The sequence below is a fragment of the Sciurus carolinensis genome, chromosome 16 (genome assembly GCF_902686445.1).
Source record: "Sciurus carolinensis chromosome 16, mSciCar1.2, whole genome shotgun sequence".
NCBI lineage: Eukaryota > Metazoa > Chordata > Mammalia > Rodentia > Sciuridae > Sciurus > Sciurus carolinensis.
In genome coordinates this window covers 54066655-54088782 of record NC_062228.1, presented here as the reverse complement: position 1 = coordinate 54088782, position 22128 = coordinate 54066655, and the positions used below count along the sequence as shown (strand labels likewise).

Below are 22128 nucleotides of genomic sequence, written 5' to 3'. Positions count from 1 at the left end.
ATACCCAGCAGGTCTATTCCACCCATTAATGCCCCCACTTTAAAAAAAAGTATTTCTCATCTTCTGTGTTTATTTCTTAATACTACTTTTCTTTCCAGCTGGTCCACACCTCCAAGGCTTACTTATTCCCTACCCCACACAGGCCGTGGCTGAGACTCAAGGCTGTTGGTGACATCCCTTGAGACCTGCCAGTTAGACTAGTTGCTCTTAACAACACAAAATACCTAAAGTTTCCTGTGATCCTCAAACTGTGAGCAATCATGTATTGAGGCCTGCTGGTTGGATTAGCCACTCTTGCCAACACAAAGTACTCAGTTTCCAAAAGACTGTGCAGCCAGGCAGGGGAGGGAATTCAAGGTTGGGGGGACAGTCAGGGAGCATGTCTTATATGCCACTGGGGTAGTGACCACTCAGGGACTGAGGAAGACCTGGCCAACCCAGCCAGGGAACCTTGTCTCCATTGGGCCTAATGTCCACCAGCTGGCTAGACCTCAGCAGAGCCTTTCCTTTCCAGACCACCACTCTTCTCTGGCCAGGAGAATGGCCTCCTCAAGCTCCCCACTGGATCCAAAGTAAGGAACCATATTTTACCTTCTTCTGTGTCTTCTGCACCTGGCACAGTGCCTGGACCCAAGGTAGATGCTTTAAAAACCTGATAGAATTGAATGGAATGGAATGGAATGGAATGGAATGGAATGGAATGGAATGGAATGGAATCAGAAGTGAATGCAAATAGAGAATTGGAGCAGGACAGGGAGGAGTGGAATTTTCTGAGCCCAGCTCAGAGAAGCCTCTATAAAGATGTCATGATGGAGAATTATGGGCACCTGGTCTCACTGGATGTTTTGAATAGATATAAGGATGAAGAACCAACTGAAAAACAAGAAATTAAAGAAATTGAGGAATAAATGGAGCCACAGTGTGTAATAGTTACAAGAATCAAAAGTGAAATTGACCAGGATTCCATGGGTACAGAAACTTTGAACTTGTTGGAAGTTTAGGTAAACAGACAGGAATTTTCTTATGGGAAATACCACAAGAATCTTTGACCCAGGAACAGAAAATAATCAGAGGAAACACTAATACTCTCCATAAGAAACAAAAGTCAGAAGAAAACTGCCATAAATGTGAAGAATGTGGAAAGGGTTTTGTTCACAAAGCCCATTTCATTCAACATCAAAGGGTCTATACTGGTGAGAAACATTTTCGGTGCAATGAACATGGGAAGAGTTTCAGCTGCAGTTCATTTGCTATTGAACATCAGAGAATTCACACTGGGGAAAGGCCCTATGAGTTCATTCACTGTGGAAAAACCTTTAGGGTGAGCTCAACCCTTACTAGACATAAGAGAATCCACACTGAAGAAAGACCCTACCAGTGTAATCAATGCAAACAGAGCTTCAGCCAGAGAAGGAGTCTTGTTAAACATCAGAGGATTCATACAGGTGAGAAATCCCACACCTTATTGAGCATCAGAGACAAACCCTATCACTATATCAAATGTAAGAAAAGCTTTAGCCAAAATTCATTGCTCAGTGAACTTCAGAGAATTCACACTAGGGAGAGACCCCATAAATGTGGTGAATGTGGGAAAGCCTTTAGATTCAGTACATAGCTTATACAACACCAAAATATCCACACTGGTGAGAAACCTTTTCTTTGTAAAGAATGTGGGAAAAGCTTCAGTCAGAGCTCATTCCTTATTGAACATCAGAGGATCCATACTGTTGAATGGCCTCATCAGTGCAGAGTGTGGGAAAAGTTTCAGTCAGCTTTGCAATCTTACTCATCATCAGAGACTTCACACAGGAGACAAACCTCTTAAATGTGAGGAGTGTGGAAAAGCCTTTAGTAGAAGCTCAGGTCTTATTCAGCATCAGAGAATCAAAACCAAAGAGAAGACTTATTCATACACGTAAATTAAGGACACTTTTGATCCAAATTGCAGTCTCATTATACAGCTAGAGATCTACCCTAAGGAAAAATCTAACAAATGTGATGAATGTGGGAAAAACTTTAAGTGTTAGCGCTCATCTGGTACAGCATCAAAGAATCCACATTGGCGAAAAGCCCTATCTGTGTACTGCTTGTGGGAAAAGCTTTAGTCAGAGTTCATTTCTCACAGAACACCCAAGAATCCACACTGGTGAGAGATGCTATCTAAGCAGACAGTGTGGCAAAAGCTTCAGTCAGCTTTGTGATCTTATTCAACCTCAAGGTGTTCACACAGGTAATAAGCCCCATAAACATATGGAATGTGTAAAGGCCCTTAGCCAGAACTCAGTCTGGTTCCACACCAGAGAACACACACAGGAGAGAAACCTGACAAGTGTGAGAAGTGTGACAAAAGTTTCAGTCAACAGCACAGCCTTGTCAACCCAGAAGATCCATGCAGAGGTGAAAACCCAAGAAATCCATGAATGTGGTGCTTGTGATGAAGACTTTGATTGCCATATTTCTCCTATTTAGCGACTTGTTTTACCTACACGACTACAGTAGCAATTTCTTTACATGACAGCATCAAAATATTGGCAGCCATGCTCGGTCGTCCCTGTGTGTCTGCTCGAGCACTGTTGTACATGCCTGCACACTCGGGGCCTGCGCCCCTTCCTCCCCAGAGCAGCCTCTCTAGCCACCTAGTGTTCACTGCGGGGAGGACGGCTTGAAAACCCATGGAGAACTTGGACGACACTATGAACATGACTTACGACTGGGTCTTGGATATTTTAAACTCGTCCTTGACCCAATAGTTGAACAATACTGTAACATTTATGGAAACTGACCAAAACAAACAAACAAACAAAAAAATGAGACAAGTCGGTTACTGTGAAGGGTCCATTTCCATTGATGCCTCTGGATAGCAGGATCCTAATGGTTTACATTAAACGTGTTTATCCAAGTTCTTGGAGGTGTTGGAGAGAGGTTGACAACAGATCTTAGCCTTTATTCGTGGTCAGTTGGCCTCAATTGATCTTATCTCAATACCGTTTCTTTGAAACCACCCTGGGTTAAAATAAAATAAATGTCATGTATTATCAGGCAGAATTCATGATCATTACAAAGATGGACGGTTTGTACTAAAAGGACTGTGATGGTCACATAGGCCCAAAGGACATGTGTAGCTTGGTCTACAAAATTCAGTATAAGAGGCAGGTGCAGTGGTGCACCCTGTAATTCCACATATCCGGAGGCTGAGGCAGGAGGAACACAGGTTTGAGGTCAGCTTCAACAATTACTGAGATCCTCTATAATTTGGCAAGAGTTTGTCTCAAAATAAAAATAAATGGAGGGGATGTGTCTCAGTGGTAATGTGTCCCTGGGTTCAAACTCCAGTATGAAAATAAAAAGTAAGAAATGAGAGTTGGTCTCACTGGGAGGGGGCTCTTGCTACACATCTTGCATCACAGTGTGTGTTGGAAGCTCCACCTACAGGTTGACACAAGATAATGGTCCTTGTGCTGTATTCTATGGTCGTTTGTTGGGCTAATCTGCACAATAACCCTGAAAGGGCATCAGATTGGAGAGCAACTTAGTGAGCTTCAGTGGTGACAGCCTCAGTCACCAGTTCTCTGTAGTGACATGAGACCCCAAGACCCCTGAGAACCACTTGATGGGCTGTGTCCTGAGAACTGTTAAGAGGTGATGATGTTACTGATGCTGTGTCCAGCCACTATTTGGGACAGTTTGTTCAACGAATAACCTGAGAGCTTCCACCACACAGTGACAGTATAAATCATGTCTACACAAAGGTATTGTAGGGCTGAAAAGCCAGAATGTCATCCAGCACAGGTCCAGGCACAGAGTGGGGGGAATTCTATAAGTACTGTATTTTGGAGCAGAAGAGAGTTGGGAAAGATGTACAGGAAAAAAATCATGGAACTGAATCTTATGAGATGGAGAGGTGGATGGACTTGTAGGTGGACAGAATTAAGAGACGTCTAGAACATGTCTCACTGGGCCCACTTTAGGCTGCTAAATCAACCTGCGAGATGAGTCTTTTGACAGAGAGGGGAGTTTTCTTCATTGAACTCATACAAGTATGAATGTGCATAATCCCAATATGCTCATGTTATCTGAAAAGTATGCTTAACTTTTCTCAACTGTCCCTTAAGCCAAAGATTCAGAAATATTCTCTTGTCTCTCAATACCCCCAAATTTACTTTCAGTTATACCCATCTTTTTTCAGACAGTTTGTACCATCACTGGGTTTCTCTATTGTATGATTGTTTTCTACTTCAACCACTAGGTAGTAGCAGTAGCATATTTCTTGGATTCATGTTGGCATTCACATATAAGATAAAAAAATGGAATATGACTTGGCACCAGTGTTAAAAATGCACACAGGAAAGAAATATAACCTGTTGGAAATATTACGCAAACTGAATGTTTTTCGTTCTTGTTAAATTCATTTTGTATTTTCCTTATGGAACTTTATTACTATTGCCTATTAGTGTTTTGCAGAAAAACTGTTTCTAATAGAACAATCTGAGTTAATATGAGACAATAAGCCATCAGCTATAGGACAGACAGGATATAAGACTGACTTTCAGTACTAATACTGACCTCAATTAAATGGAAGGGGTAAATATAAAATTATAGACATTGAAGTGTAAAACCGATACTCATAACTTGAAGACTGGTAAAACTGGCCTGCTGGATGTTTAAAACCAAAAGTTGAAGACCAAAGTCAAAGAAGTAAAATGGCTACAGAAAAAATAGTCAATATTTTGATTCTTGCCCTTAAGATCAGTCAAGATTCATGGAATGATGGAACCCTTCTAAGGATCCTGCAACTCCCAACCTCAGTGAGTCACCCAACTTCCTGATCACTCTGATGGCAAAGACCTTAGAGAACAGAAATCCCACCATGAACATTCTACTTAGAGGAGGATCCTTGGAAAGGGAAAGGTCCCTGATGCTTCCAAGGGAAGCTATACGTGGGCAGCAAGACCCTGATCCATTCTATCAGATGGCACAACCGGTAGGAGAAAACTCAAGGAGCCAAGAGGCTTCTCACATGATCCCAAGTGTGATCCCTGACAAATCTCAGCAGACTCTTAACAACATATAGAAAAAAAGTCAATTTTGTCCAAATTGATCTTAAATACCTGGCAGGGGAGTATAACCAAAGCACAGTCATACATGGACACTAAAGAAAAAGAAAAAGAAAAAAGGACAATGGTAGCTTTGGGTTTTTTGTTTTCTTGTTTGTTTTTTAGTACTGGAGATTGAGTTCAGGAGTGTTTAACCACTGAGCCACATTCCCAGCCCTTTTTATTTATTTTTTATTTAGAGACAGGGTCTCTCCAAGTTTCTTAGAGCCTAAGATGCTGAGACTGACTTTGAACTTGTGATCCTCCTGTCTCAGCCTCCCGAGTCACTGGGATTACAGGTGTGTACCACTGTGCCTTGGTTTTTTAATGTAACTTTAAATGTACATTCATGTCAGTCCTGCTAAGAGTAAGTAAAATGGGGAGATTTTAAAGGAAGGGTTTTCATAAGGAGTACCTGACAAATCTCACAGAAAGCTGTGTCAGAGACACGTTTGTTCTGAATTAATTTGAAACCCACTAATCTACCTAACTTCCGACATAGGGAGACTTTGATTTGTGTTTTCTGTATTTTTTCTTTTTTGTAATGCTTTGACAATCCAGCCCTTATATTTACTATGAGCTGCTATATAGTCTACCTTACCAGGGAAAGTCTGCAGAATTCCCTGCCCTGGAAACTAAAGGCCAATCTGAAAGAGAATATATTCTGGCCATATTCTCCATTTTATCATCCTTCAGGTTAAATGGACCAATCCTTCAGGGATACAGAGATATAACCACTAAGAGAAGGAACACTAAGGAAGTCTAATTTGCTAATTAAATTTTGTCCCTTTGCCCCTGTTGTGGAACACCTATAAAAAATTATCTGTGGCATATATAATGCAATTATGTAATGACAAATATAATTATGTTATGATAAGTATAATATAAAAATATTAATGTAATACATAAACTCTAGATTATTTCCAACTTATTTCAATCACCAATGTTAATGAAATTATCCAAAGATTGAAAACTTGGGGCTTAATATGTAAAATCCTCATATCTGTCCCCATAGTGGCTATGGGCACCAAAATCTATGATCAACTGAAGCCTTAATTCCTGTTTGAATCCTCCAGAAAGTCAGAGTACAAACTGGATGGTTTCCCTGTGCAAAGGACAACTGATCAGAAAGAGGAAAAGAAATGTGACATTTATTCATTTTGCATGTGAATGTGGCTACATTTTGAGAAAGGAGCTCCCTACCCAGACCATAGTTAGCTCAGAATCACCACCCACCTTCCATGACCTGAAATCTACTTGCTCAGGTACCTGCAGGTATTGTTACAGAGGTAGGGCCTGTAACAATAAAACTGAGGCAGCGTGATCAAGTCAGAAAGATTTCAGACATGTCCCTCAGAGTGACAGGTCTGAGTTTGTTGAAGGTTTAGGAAAATGGACACTCTCAAGGAAGAGAGTGGGTCCTCCCAGAGAGGAGGGACAGCGTGCCTCTCCTGCATTACAGTTTTACTGGGAATCCCAGAGACATTTCCAGAGAGTCCTGCCCAGGTCCACTACTTGACTTTTGACTGACAGCAGGATGACATCAGACTTTCAAGTCCTCACTGACATGACAACTCTAGGTCACCTAGGCCCATGTGGACCATTCTAACTGGATTATTAACCATAAATTCTAACAGATTTTATGATTAGTAAGAATTATCTCTCTGAGTTTTGGGAGATCAGATCTGTAAAAAGGGTCAGAAAACTTTCGCCCTTCAGGGTCACTTGATCCCTCTTACCAATGCTATTTCAGGCCTGCATTTCTCCTTCAGATAATAGAGAGTTTTCTGAGGAATGGACATATCCTGGCAGGCAGGGCTGCAGGTACATTGCATTTTGGAAGAGAAATCATGTGGGCTCAGCACAGTTGGTCCACATTGTGGACTTATTCTCTTAACTCTGTGTCTCCACCACTTGCATCTGTCTGTCTCCTATCAGTGCCATGCCCATAATTAGCTCCCACAGCAGAGCTGGACCAACACCGCGTGATCCTGCCATCACTGCAGCCATCCTGGAACTCTGCTTCAGTGGACGCCTGTTGGGTCCCATCCCAAGCTGGCTTTGTCAATGATACATGAGAAAATGATATGAATGTGGCCACCAGGTGGTACCTGACTGACCCTGAGGTCACTGGGTCAGATCTGGGTCTCCAAAGAGGCGACATGGCACTGCTGGCAGCCCTGACTCTGAGTGCCACCCTCATACTGCGTTCCTCAGCCCCAGGCAATGGAGGGCTACCAGCCAGACCTCAAAAAGGGAACTTGGGGAAATTTGCAGGGAGGCTCCTGTGATCACTGGGCCCTGCAGAGGTCAGCTGCCAGTAGACACAGACTTGCCTCCCATTCTGAAATGCCCCTACAGGCAGAAACCATGGTTGTGTTAGAACTTTGCAAAAAGCAGCCTTCAAGCCCCTGGAAAGCAACCTACAGGACCATTATCTCAAAACACACCTGTCAGATCTGTTACCTACAGAAAACCTAGTGGGAGACTAATAATGTACTGCCCAGTTCTGTGAAACCCCAAATCAGTGATTTTTAAGTCAACTAAGGGCAAGTGAACCTTGGGGGTTTATTTAGAATTTTCCCCATAACACATCCTAGTCCAAATAAATGGCTGCTACTTCCTTACTGACCACTCAAGTCTTTCTTCATTCTGGAAAACATTATGAAGACACTTTATGAGTCAGCTGGGGCTGCCAGAACAAAACATCACAGACCGGGTGGCTTTAACAATAGACATGTATCTTCTTACAGTTCTGGAGAAGGGGAGAGGCCTTGGATCACGGCATCCATCAGTTCAGTTTCTGATGAGGGCTCTCTTCCTGGTTTGCAGACAGTCACCTTCTCCTGTGTGCTCTCAAAAAGAAAAGGTTTTTATTTTAAAAATTTTAATTGGCACAAAATAATTGTACATATTCTTAGGGAACAGTGTACTAGTTCAATATGGGTACAAACTATGTGATGATCAAGTCAGATACTCCAATTCAACACATGCACAAAGTGTACTGGAAATGAATGTTGAGGCTTCTCATCATTCAGGTACTGATACTTGCAAGACAGGTATTGGTACAAGGAATCAACTTAACTAAAAGTCAACCTGGAAGAAGTTAGAGGTGCTAGGTCCTCAGAGTGGGAGGGAAAAGAGGCAGCAAGGCTGCAGGCTGAGTGGGGTCTCTGTCAGCAAGGGCCTCAGTCTTCTTCAGAACCTTGCAACTGACTTTGACCTCCTGGGATCAGTTCCTGCATTTAGTCTTCAAACATACACTCTTCTGCCAGCTAATTGATATGCTTTGTGTACATTGACACAATAAATGCTGTTTACCATGAATTGTCTAGGTGGAGCCTCTCTTAGAATTTAAAATGGCAGGCAGAAGGGAGGAATCTCTAAGGGACTAGGAAAGAGAAGCTCGGGACAGTTCTGAAGGAGCCTATTATAATAGTGTGTAACAATCAAATATCAGTGATCAAATGCTAAGTGATTAGCATTTCTATCTCCTCAAATTGTCATTTTCATGTGCTAGGAACCTTGAAACTCTACTTCTCTAATTATTCTGGAATGTGTAAATATCTGTGGTAGACCTAGAATTACCTCACTGTGCTATGGAACATTAGAAATCTCCCACAACTGTTTCCCCTTTCCCCTCCATAGTAGTCAGTTTTTCCACCACTGTGAACAAAAGACCTGATGAGAACAACATGGAAGACATAACGTTTATTTGGAGCTCATGGAGGAAGTGTAGGAAGCAGTTCAGGGCACAGCAGTTAGGAAGCAGAGAGCAAGAATTCCACTCACCAGGGAAAAAATACAAAACCCAAAGGTACAACCCAGTGACACAACTCCTCCACCAACAACACATCTGCCTACAATTACACCTAGTTAATCCATATCACTGGGTTAAGCTATTGACTCAATTACACATCTCATAACCTAATAATTTCACCTCTGAATATTCTTGCATTGTCTCACACATGAGCTTTTGGGGGACACCTCAGATATATACCATAACATTCCCCATTCTGGCCTGTGTCCTGTCCCATATTCAACTCACACTTCTTTAACTTTCAGGACACTAAATGTTTTGGGTTAGTACCCCAACCTTATGCAATCATTTACTCATTTTATCTCATTGATGTTGCCAGATGGGGTCTGAAGATGTCGCAAGAAGGAAAAGGGAACCACAACTCATCCCTGGAAGGTTCTTGATTTACACAGAAGAGCATTTCAGGACACTTAAAAAGTGGCAAAAGTCATGGCCAACATCATTCTTAATGGAGAAAAACTGAAAGCATTCCCTTTAAAAATGGGAACAAGACAGGGATGTCCTCTTTCACCACTTCTATTCAACATTGTCCTCGAAACTCTAGCCAGAGCAATTAGGCAGACCAAAGAAATTAAAGGGATACGAATAGGAAAAGAGGAACTTAAGCTGTCACTATTTGTGGATGACATGATTCTATATTTAGAGGATCCAAAAACCTCCTCCAGAAAACTTCTAGACCTCATCAATGAATTCAACAAAATAGCAGGCTATAAATTCAACACGCATAAATCTAAAGCATTTTTATACGCAAGCGACAAAACAGCTGAACGGGAAATAAGGAAAACAACTCCATTTGCAATAGCCTCAAAAAAAATAAAATACTTGGTAATCAATCTCACAAAAGAGGTAAAAGATCTCTACAATGAAAACTACAAAACATTGAAGAAAGAAATTAAGGAAGACCTTAGAAGATGGACAGATCTCCCATGTTCTTGGATAGGCAGAATTAATATTGTCAAAATGGCCATACTACCAAAAGTGCTATACAGATTCAATGCAATTCCAATTAAAATCCCAATGATGTACCTTACAGAAATAGAGCAAGCAATCATGAAATTCATCTGGAAGAATAAGAAACCCAGAATAGCTAAAGCAATCCTTAGTAGGAAGAATGAGACAGGGGGTATCGCAATACCAGAACTTCAACTATACTACAAAGCAATAGTAACAAAAACAGCATGGTATTGGCACCAAAATAGACAGGTAGATCAATGGTACAGAATAGAGGACACGGACACAAATCCAAATAAATACAATTTTCTAATACTAGACGAAGGGGCCAAAATTATGCAATGGAGAAAAGATAAGCCTCTTCAACAAATGGTGCTGGGAAAACTGAAAATCCATATGCAACAGAATGAAACTAAACCCCTATCTCTCACCCTACACAAAAATCAACTCACAATGGATCAAGAAGCTTGAAATCAGACCAGAGACCCTGCATCTTATAGAAGAAAAAGTAGGTCTAAATCTTCACCTTGTTGGCTTAGGATCAGACTTCCTTAACAGGACTCCCAAAGCTCAAGAAATAAAAGCAAGAATTAATAACTGGGATAGATTCGAACTAAATAGCTTTCTCTCAGCAAAGGAAACTATCAGCAATACGAAGAGAGAGCCTACAGAGTGGGAGAAAATCTTTGCCACTCATACTTCAGATAGAGCACACATTTCCAGAATATATAAGGAACTCAAAAAACTCTACACCAAGAATACAAATAACCCAATCAACAAATGGGCTAAGGATATGAACAGACACTTCACAGAAGAAGATCTACAAGCAATCAACAAACACATGAAAAATGTTCACCATCTTTAGTAATAAGAGAAATGCAAATCAAAACTACACTAAGATTCCATCTCACCCCAATTAGAATAGCGATTATCAAGAAAACAAGCAACAATAGGTATTGGAGAGGATGTGGGAAAAAAGGTACACTCATACATTGCTGGTGGGGCTGCAAATTAGTGCAGCCACTCTGGAAAGCAGTGTGGAGATTCCTCAGAAAGCTTGGAATGGACCCACCATTTGACCCAGCTATCCCACTCCTTGGCCTATACCCAAAGGACTTAAAATTAGCATACTACAGAGATACAGCCACATCAATGTTCATAGCTGCTCAATTCACAATAGCCAGACTGTGGAATCAACCTAGATGCCCTTCAATTGATGAATGGATAAAGAAACTGTGGTATATATATATACAATGGAATATTATTCAGCTATAAAGAATAATACAATTATGGCATTTGCAGGCAAATGGATGAAATTGGAGAATATCATGTTAAGTGAGATAAGCCAATCTCAAAAATCCAAAAGACGAATGATCTCACTGATAAGCGGATGATGACACATAATGGGGGGTGGGAGGTGGTCAAGAATGGAGGAAGGAGGGACTATATAGAGGGAAAAGAGAGGTGGGAGGGGTTGAGGGGAAGGAGAAAATAACGGAATGAATCAAACATCATTACTCTATGTAAATGTATGAATATGCAAATGGTATGCTGTTACTCCATGTACAAACAGAAACAACTTGTATCCCATTTGTTTACAAAAAAATAAATCAAAAAAAAATTTTAAAGTGGCAAAAGCAAAGATTTATTTGGGAAAGCAAGGAGGTTTACTTGGGAAAACAAGCAGTGGAGCAGGATCCACACTCAAAGGCCAGGTAGGATGGGTGCTTGAGAGCAATAGGCACTTTTGAGGCCTCAGTGTTTTCCTTCTAAAGGAAACTCTAAATGGTGAGCATGAGGGGTGAGGTGCTGTCAGCTTAATAAGGTGAGTCTTTTGATTTTAGAGCACAGAGCAGGTCACAGTAGCCTGACTCTTCTCAGAACAAGAAGAATGAAAAATGGCATATCCAGGATTTTGATTCTATGAATTTAAATGCATTTGGAATGGCTGCAAATAAAATTTACTAACCCCAAACACTCCAGAAGACAGTCATGTTAATCAGAGGTTTATTCCTGGAGGTGTCGCTTGAAGTTGTGTAATGGTGCAGGTCCTGGACAACTTGTAACTTAACTGCCTCACACAAATGTTCATCATTTGAGGGGAAAAGAATTAATAAAGGATGTGGTGAAAAAGGAACACTCATACATTGCTAGGTGGGGTTGCAAATTAGTGCAGCCACTCTGGAAAGCAGTGTGGAGATTCCTCAGAAAGCTTGGAATGGAAACACCATTTGACCCAGTTATCCCACTCCTTGGCCTATACCCAAAGGACTTAAAATCAGCATACTACAGAGATACAGCCACATCAATGTTCATTGCTGCTCAATTCACCATAGCCAGATTGTGGAACCAACCTAGATGTCCTTCAGTTGATGAATGGATAAAGAAACTGTGGCATATTATACAATGGAATATTACTCCGCAATGAAGAATGATAAAATTATGGCATTTGTAGGCAAATGGTCGAATTTGGAGAATATCATGCTAAGTGAGATAAGCCAATCTCAAAAAACTAAAGGACGAATGATCTCGCTGATAAGCAGATGAGGACATATAATGGGGGGTGGGAGGGGCTAGCATTAGGTTTAGGGTTAGGTTTAGAGTTAGGCTAAGGAGAGCGGTAAGAATGAAGGAAAGAAGGACTGTGTAGAGGGAAAAGAGGGGTGGGAGGGGTGGGGGGGGGGGAGGGGAAAAGTAAAATAAACATCATTACCCTATGTAAACGTAAAAAAATAAAACAAAACAAAACAAAACAAAAAAAAAAAAGATGTCAAGTTGACTGAATTTCACTGAATCATGAAAAGAGAGAGTTATTCAAAATATACCTCCTCTCAAAAAGGGATGCATGGCTTGTGGGTTAGAACTCTTATGCCCTCCCTTGTAGGGCTAGGCCTAAATACTCCTTATCAAGGCAGTTGGATTCCATTTATTCTGGGTGAGTGTGATGTGTTTTGAAGGGTTTATTATAGGCATGTGCCACCATGCTTGGATGCTGCCCAGTCTTAACACTGGGTTGTTGGCTTGGGTGGGATGCAGCACTCATGACTTGCAGGAACCAGGAATCAAGGATGTGATCCTTGTTCTTCCTCCACCTCTCTATCAGCTCAGTTTCCTCCATCCTCATAATTTCTTATGAGCATGGCATCAAGTTCAGGGATTCAGTACACAGTGAACCAGAACACCACAGTGCATGTCTCCTTGACATGGGGGTCTGAAGAAGTTACTGAGTAAGAAGAGTCTATGGTCAGCAATCAGAAGTGATGGGCCCCAGTCAAGGTCTCATTTAAATGCAGACCACACCAGGATGCTAACAGGCAGAAATATGAATGGATACCTTAAATGTAAAAGGCCAGGAAGCTCACCTCAGGTAACACTCCTGGACAGCTCCTTTGTCCCAGAAAAAAGAAAATAGGAGGGGGGGAGTGAACCAGGCGTCAGTTACAGGAAATATAAAAACTCAGACTAAAAGACATAGCTGATACTTTCTCAATGCCTCTTTTTTTTTTTATTATAAAATTGTAAACAAATGGGATACATGTTGTTTCTCTGTACATGGCGTAAAGGCATACCATTTGTGTAATCATACATCTACATAGGGCAATGTTGTTTGATTCATTCTGCCATTTTTTCCCCTTCCCCCCTCCCCTCCTACCCTTCCCCTCCATCTATACAGTCCTTCCTTCCTCCATTCCTGCCCCCCTCCCTAAACCCAACTCCAACCCCAACACTAACCCTTCCCACCCCCCATTATGTGTCATCATCCACTTATTAGCGATATCGTTCTTCCTTTGGTTTTTTGAGATTGGCTTATCTCACTTAGCATGATATTCTCCAGATTCATCCATTTGCCTGCAAATGCCATAATTTTATCGTTCTTTATGGCTGAGTAATATTCCATTGTATATATATACCACATTTTCTTTATCCATTCATCAATTGAAGGACATCTAGGTTGGTTCCACAATCTGGCTATTGTGAACTGAGCAGCTATGAACATTGATGTGGCTGTATCTCTGTAATATGCTGATTTTAAGTCCTTTGGGTATAGGCCAAGGAGTGGGATAGCTGGGTCAAATGGTGTTTCCATTCCAAGTTTTCTAAGGAATCTCCACACTGCTTTCCAGAGTGGCTGCACTAATTTGCAGCCCCACCAGCAATGTAAGAGTGTACCTTTCTCCCCACATCCTCGCCAACACCTGTTGTTGGTTGTATTCTTGATAATTGCCATTCTAATTGGGGTGAGATGGAATCTTAGGGTGGTTTTGATTTGCATTTCTCTTATTACTAGAGATGGTGAACATTTTTCCATATGTTTGTTGATTGCTTGTAGATCTTCTTCTGTGAAGTGTCTATTCATTTCGTTAGCCCATTTGTCGATTGGATTATTTGCATTCTTGGTGTAGAGTTTTTTGAGTTCTTTATAGATTCTGGAGATTAGCGCTCTATCTGAAGTATGATTGGCAAAGATTTTCTCCCACTCTGTAGGCTCTTTCTTTGCATTGCTGATAGTTTCCTTTGCTGAGAGAAAGCTTTTTAGTTTGAATCTATCCCAGTTATTAATTCTTGCTTTTATTTCTTGTGCTATGGGAGTCCTGTTGAGGAAGTCTGGTCCTAAGCCGACATGTTGAAGCTCTGGACCTACTTTTTCTTCTATAAGATGCAAGGTCTCTGGTCTGATTCCAAGATCCTTAATCCATTTTGAGTTTAGTTTCGTGCATGGTGAGAGATATGGGTTTAGTTTCATTCTGTTGCATATGGATTTCCAATTCTCCCAGCACCATTTGTTGAAGAGGCTATCTTTTCTCCATTGCATATTGTTGGAACCTTTGTCTAGTATGAGAAAATTGTATTTATTTGGGTTTGTGTCCATGTCCTCTATTCTGTACCATTGATCCACTTTTCTATTTTGGTACCAATACCATGCCGTTTTTGTTACTATTGCTTTGTAGTAGAGTTGAAGATCTGGTATTGCAATACCCCCTGCTTCACTCTTTCTGCCAAGGATTGCTTTAGCTATTCTGGGTTTTTTATTCTTCCAGACGAATTTCATAATTTCTTGATCTATTTCTGTAAGGTACATCATTGGGATTTTAATTGGAATTGCATTGAATCTGTATAGCACTTTTGGTAGTATGGCCATTTTGACAATATTAATTCTTCCTATCCAAGAACATGGGAGATCTTTCCATCTTCTAAGGTTTTCTTGAATTTCTTTCTTTAGTGTTCTGTAGTTCTCATTGTAGAGGTCTTTCACCTCTTTTGTGAGATTGATTCCCAAATACTTTATTTTTTTCAAAGCTATTGTGAATGGGGTAGTTTTCCTAATTTCTCTTTCTGAAGATTCATCGCTTATATATAAAAATGCCTTAGATTTATGTGCATTGATCTTATATCCCACTACTTTACTGAATTCACTTATGAGATCTAAAAGTTTTCTGGTGGAATTTCCTGGTTCCTCTAAGTATACCATCATATCATCAGCAAATAGGGATAGTTTGAGTTCTTCTTTTCCTATTCGTATCCCTTTAATTTCTTTGGTCTGTCTAATTGCTCTGGCTAGAGTTTCAAGGACGATATTGAATAGAAGTGCTGAAAGAGGGCATCCCTGCCTTGTTCCAGTTTTTAGAGGGAATGCTTTCAGTTTTTCACCATTTAGAATGATATTAGCAATGGGTTTAGCGTAGATGGCCTTTACAATGTTAAGGAATGTTCCCACTATCCCTATTTTTTCTAGTGTTTTGAGCATGAAGGGGTGCTGTATTTTATCAAATGCTTTTTCTGCATCTATTGAAATAATCATGTGATTCTTGACTTTAAGTCTATTGATATGGTGAATGACATTTATTGATTTTCTGATGTTGAACCAACCTTGCATCCCTGGGATGAAACCCACTTGATCATGGTGCACTATCTTTTTAATATGTTTTTGTATGCGATTTGCTAAAATTTTGTTTAGAATTTTTGCGTCGATGTTCATTAAGGATATTGGTCTGAAATTTTCTTTCCTCGATGTGTCTCTGTCTGGTTTAGGAATCAGGGTAATATTGGCTTCATAGAATGAGTTTGGGAGAGTTCCCTCCTCTTCTATTTTCTGGAATACTTTGAGAAGTATTGGAATGAGTTCTTCTTTAAAAGTTTTGTAGAACTCGGCTGAGAACCCCTCTGGTCCTGGACTTTTCTTTGTTGGTAGGCTTTTGATGACTTCTTCTATTTCATTACTTGAAATTGGTCTATTTAAATTGTGTATGTTCTCCTCGTTCAGTTTAGGCAATTCATATGTCTCTAGAAACCTGTTGATGTCTTCGAAATTTTCTATTTTGTTGGAGTATAGGTTTTCAAAATAGCTTCTAATTATGTTTTGTATTTCGGTCGTGTCTGTTGTGATATTTCCTTGTTCATTCCGAATTTTAGTGATTTGGGTTTTCTCTCGTCTTCTCTTTGTTAGTGTGGCTAAAGGTTTATCAATTTTGTTTATTTTTTCGAAGAACCAACTATTTATTTTGTCAATTTTTTGTATTGTTTCTTTCATTTCAATTTCGTTGATTTCAGCTCTCAGTTTAACTATTTCCTGTCTTCTACTACTTTTGGTGTTGGTCTGTTCTTCTTTTTCTAGGGCTGAGCTGTAGTGTTAGGTCATTTATTTTTTGAGTTTTACTTCTTTTATTAAATGCGCTCCATGAAATAAATCTTCCTCTAAGTACCGCTTTCATAGTGTCCCAGAGATTTTGATATGTTGTTTCTTTGTTCTCGTTTACCTCTAAGAATTTTTTAATTTCCTTCCTAATATCTTCTGTTATCCATTCATCATATAGTAGCATATTGTTTAATCTCCAGGTGTTGGAGTAGTTTCTGTTTTTTACTCTTTCATTAATTTGTAACTTCAATCCATTATGATCTGATAGAATACAAGGTAGTGTCTCTATCTTCTTGTATTTGCTAACATTAGCTTTGTGGCATAATATATGGTCTATTTTAGAGAAGGATCCTTGTGCTGCTGAGAAGAAAGTGTATTCGCTCTTGGTTGGATGGTATATTCTATAAATGTCTGTTAAGTCTAAATTATTGATTGTGTTATTGAGATCTATGATTTCTTTGTTCAATTTTTGTTTGGAAGATCTGTCCAGTGGTGAAAGAGGCATGTTAAAATCACCTAGTATTATTGTGTTATGGTCTATTTGGTTTCTAAAATTGAGAAGGATTTGTTTAACATACATGGATGAGCCACTGTTTGGGGCATAGATGTTTATGATTGTTATATCTTGCTGATTTATGCTTCCCTTAAGCAGTACGAAATGTCCTTCTTTATCCCTTCTAACTAACATTGGCTTGAAGTTCACATTATCTGAAATGAGGATGGATACTCCAGCTTTTTTGCTGAGCCCATGTGCATGGTATGTTTTTCCCCATCCTTTCACCTTTAGTCTATGGGTATCTCTTTCTATGAGGTGAGTCTCTTGCAGGCAACATATTGTTGGATCTTTCTTTTTAATCCAATCTGCCAGTCTATGTCTTTTGATTGATGAATTCAGGCCATTAACATTCAGGGTTATTATTGAGATATGATTTGTATTCCCGGTCATTTGGTTCATATTTAAAATTTTTGACACATCTTGGTTCCTCCTTTATTTGACAGTTCCTTTAGGATAATTCCTCCCTTTGCTGATTTGCTTCTTTGTTTTTTATCTCTTCCTCATGAAATATTTTGCTGAGAATGTTCTGTAATGCTGGCTTTCTTTTTGTAAATTCTTTTAGCTTTTGTTTATCGTAGAATGATCTTATTTCATCGTCAAATTTGAAGGTAAGTTTTGCTGGGTATAAGATTCTTGGTTGGCATCCATTTTCTTTCAGAGCTTGAAAAATGTTGTTCCAGGCCCTTCTAGCTATTAGGGTCTGGATTGAAAAATCTGCTGATATCCGTATTGGCTTCCCCCTGAATGTAATTTGGTTCTTTTCTCTCACAGCCTTTAAAATTCTGTCTTTATTTTGTATGTTAGGTATTTTCATTATAATGTGCCTTGGTGTGGGTCTGTTGTAATTTTGTGTATTTGGAGTCCTATAAGCCTCTTGGACTTGATTTTCCATTTCATTCTTCAGATTTGGGAAATTTTCTGATATTATTTCTTCAAATAGATTGTTCATTCCTTTGGTTTGTTTCTCTAAGCCTTCCTCAATCCCAATAATTCTCAAATTTGGCCTTTTCATGATATCCCATAGTTCTTGGAGATTCTGTTCATGATTTCTCACCATCTTCTCTGTTTGTTCAACTTTGTTTTCGAGGTTAAATATTTTGTCTTCAATATCTGAAGTTCTGTCTTCCAGCTGTTCTATCCTATTGGTTATGCTTTCTATGGAGTTCTTAATTTGGTTTATTGTTTCCTTCATTTCAAGGATTTCTGTTTGGTTTTTTTTTCAATATCTCTAACTCTTTATTGAAATGATCTTTTGCTTCCTGAATTTGCTCTGTTAACTGTCGATTGGTGCGATCGTTCAATGCCTGCATTTGCTCTTTCATCTCATCGTTTGCTTCCCTAATCATTTTAATTATGTACATTCTGAACTCCCTTTCTGTCATTTCTTCTGCCATGCTGTCGTTGGATTTTATTGATGTAACATCTAGATTTGTTTGGGGCATTTTCTTCCCTTGTTTTCTCATATTGTTCAGGGATCAGTGGGTCATTAAGATATTGCAGATTTCCTCTATCAACTTATAATGTCCCTGAAGATTGCTAGTATATCCCCTCTTATCCTTCAGTAGCCTGAAGTCTTGGAGGAGGTTGATAATGCAGAGCTCCACGAAGAAGCTGCCTCTCTAGGTGTGGTAACCCTCAGGTGGCGTATATTCCCTGCTAGTGGGTGGAGGTGCCTCCACTTGTTGACCAATGGTCATCCAATGGGGAAGTAGACTGTGGGCTGAGGCAAGGTCTGTTTGTGCCTATGTCTCTGGCTTTACCGTCCCTGTGGGAAAACCTCCCCCGGCCGGGAAGAGTCACTCGGTGGGGACGTCTCACTAGTCAGTTGCCCTCCTAGAGGTTCCCCTCAATCTACAACTACCTCCTGGGATGGGCTGTCTTCTTCTGCAACGATCCCAGGGGCCCGGACCTCCGTCCTGGGCCTGGGAGCCTCACCCTTCGCAGGCGAGTCTCCTTAGGCTGCCTCTCCCAGAGAATCTGCCCGCCGCCCTGGAAACTTCGCTCCGCCCCTAGGCGTGTCTCTGTGCGGCTCTTCCAGCAAGAAGCCACCTAGCTCCTGGGACCCTACTCTGCACCAATCGCCTGGCTATGCAGCCCCTCCCCTGAGCCACCACCTGGAGCCCCGTACAATAGCTCCGAGACACAGAGACCCGCCACACACCTCCTCCTCCGGACAGCCGCCCGGTTTCCGACGCAGTCACTAGGAATCCAAACAACTCACTTCGGGTCTCCTCCTCCCGCCAACCACCCATAGCCCTAGGCAGTTACTCCAAGTCCAAGTGACCCGCCCTGTTCCTCCTCCTCCTCCTTGGGGTAGCCCCCCAGGTGTTCAGGAATGGTGGCTCCGAGACCAGGTGACTCACCACGCTCCTCCTCCAGGCAGGCCACCGGTGTTCAGGAGCGGTTGCTTTTAGTCCAATCAGCTCACCACTCGCCTCCTCCTCTGGCAACCGCCTGTGGTTCGGATGCAGTCACTCCCAGGCTAAGCGTCCCACCGCTCTCCTCCTCCAGGCAGGCCACCAGTGTTCTGGAGCAGCTGCTCCGAGTTCAAACAGCTCGTCACGCAGCTCCTCCTTTGGCAACCGCCCGCAGCTCTGATGCAGCCACTCCCAGGTCAAGCAACACGCCGCGCTCCTCCTCCTCCTCCGGGCAACCTCCCGGCACTCAGGAGCGCTCGCTCTGGGTTCAAACAGTTTACCACGCAGCTCCTCTTCTGGCAACCGCCTGTGGTTCTGATGCAGTCACTCCCAGACCAAGCGTCCCGCCGCGCTCCTCCTCTTCCTCCGGGCAGTCCCCCGGCGCTCAGGAGCGCCCACTCTGAGTTCAAACAGCTCACCACGCAGCTCCTCCTCTGGCAACCGCCCGTGGCTCTGATGCAGTCACTCCTAGACCCAAGCGACCCGCCGGGCCTCTCCTCCTCCTCCGGGCAACCCCCCGGTGTTCGGAAGCGGTCACTCTGGGTCCAAACAGCTCGCCACGCAGCTCCTCCCCAGGCAGCCACCCGGAGCCCCAGCGGCTGCTCGAGTCCAAGCGCTATGCTGAGCCACCTCCTCTACGATGATCCCAGTTGTCCGTGTTTACCGCTCCAGCGGGGGGAGGGGCATCTGGCCGAGCAACTCCACTTCACAAATTCCCTGCGTTCCGGGGCTACCACCCCATCCGGGATGCCTCCCCAACAGGAGAGACTCACCCGGCAGCTTTGAGTTGGTCCCAAATCTCTCACTATCTCCTCTTTTGAATCTTGCGTCCTGGAGCAGCGTGAAATGCAGCCGCCCTCTAGTCCACCATCTTGGCCCCTCCTCCTCTTTAACATAGATTTTGCTCCATGCTGTACCCCAACCATATAACCCCCTAAACCAGCACACCAAATGGCTTTTTCTGCTATCAACCCCTTTCCCACATGGCAGGAGTTCTCTCTCTACTCACTTAAATAAATCCTGTTCCTCTTGCTCTTTCCTTCCATTATTGCCTATGGATTTTGTTCTTCAGATTGATGAACAGGGATACAGAAGGAAATTGGCAAAGGGGTATCTAGTCTCATTTCAAAGTGCCAGTATCATTGCTCTTCTCTACAAAAGCAGCACACTTTCCCACACCCTCTTTCTTCTTTCCAATTTTTCTCTTACATCACTACTTGGCACCTTCTCTTCAATCTAAGACCACACCAAATAAGCAAATAAATACACAAATACATAAATACTTTTCATTTAACCAGATGGGGGAGTAGAAGAGGAAAATAGTGGTGATTTACATTACAGAGAAAGTGGTATGAAATCAGGTGTCCTGAAACCTGCGGACCAAGGACATGAGCAGAAATTTTTGAGAGTTTTCTTTTTAAAGAATGCAGGATTCTGTATTGGACTCTGCAGCAGAAAGTAGACATTAGGGAAGAAATGACAAAATTAAAATGAAGTCTGTACCTTAGTTAATAGCATTCTGTCCATTTTAATATTCCAGTTTGGAGAACTGAGTTAGAATTATGTAGGTACAATGTTACATTGGAAGAGCCAGGAGGGTACCGTCTGTGCCAGACATTCTTTGCTGAGAGTCTCTGTAGTTTCCTGCTTCAACAGTGCTTGGACAGAACCGGCGCTTGACCCCCACACCGGCCAGCCACTCAGAGACAGCAGCCCTTCGCCACCTCCTCACAGTGCCCTTGGACCACCCCGAGGTCTCCACAGCTGCTCCAGCAACCCGCAGTGACTGCACCTCTCCTCAGCCACCTGCCAGGACTACCCCATCCCCCTCGCAGGTGTGCCAGAACTACCACCAGGACTCAGAGGCCGCCATCAACTGCCAGATAAATCTGGAACTCTATGCCTCCTAGATCTACATGTCTATGTCTTACTACTCTGATGGTGATGATGTAACTTTGAAGAACTTTGCCAAATACTTTCTTCACCAATCTCATGAGGAGAGGGAACATGCTGAGAAACTGATGAAGCTGCAGAACCAATGAGGTGGCTGGATCTTCCTTCAGAATATCAAGAAACCAGACCGTGATTGGGACAGTGTGCGACATGTAGTGGAATGTGCTTTGCACTTGGAGAAAGGTGTGAATCAGTCACTTCTGGAACTGCACAAACTGACCACTGAGGAAAAGGACCCCCACTTGTGTGACTTCATTGAGACTCAATACCTGAATGTACAGTGGAAATACATCAAAGAATTGGGTGACCATGTAGCCAACTTGCACAAGATGGGAGCCCCAGAATCTGGCATGGCAGAGTATCTCCTTGACAAGCACACCCTGGGAGACATTGATAATAAGAGCTAAACCTTAGGCTGACTTCCCATAGCTATGGAAGTGACTTCCCTGGTCACCAAGGCAGTGCATGCATGTTGGGGTTACCTTCACTTTTTCTATAAATTGTGCCAAAACATCCACTTACATTTTTTAATTTGTACCATTCCTTCAAATAAAGAAATTTGGTGCCCTCCCCCCCAAAAAATAGTTGTTACATTGGGGGAAATTGTGTGAAAGATACATAGTGTAATGTATAAATCTGCTCCCCCGCCCATCAGGTACAGCCATTTTCCCCGCCTCCCAACCACTTGTCAATCTGTGAACATC

At 41.8% G+C, this 22128-nt stretch overlaps 2 pseudogenes; both read left to right on the top strand.

Annotated features, from left to right (window-relative positions):
• Positions 1-540: 540 nt before the first annotated feature.
• On the top strand, positions 541-2469 carry LOC124966147 (zinc finger protein 189-like; annotated as a pseudogene).
• A 4786-nt stretch (positions 2470-7255) lies between these two features.
• LOC124966146 (ferritin heavy chain-like) lies at positions 7256-21831 on the top strand (annotated as a pseudogene).
• The last annotated feature ends 297 nt before the right edge of the window (positions 21832-22128 follow it).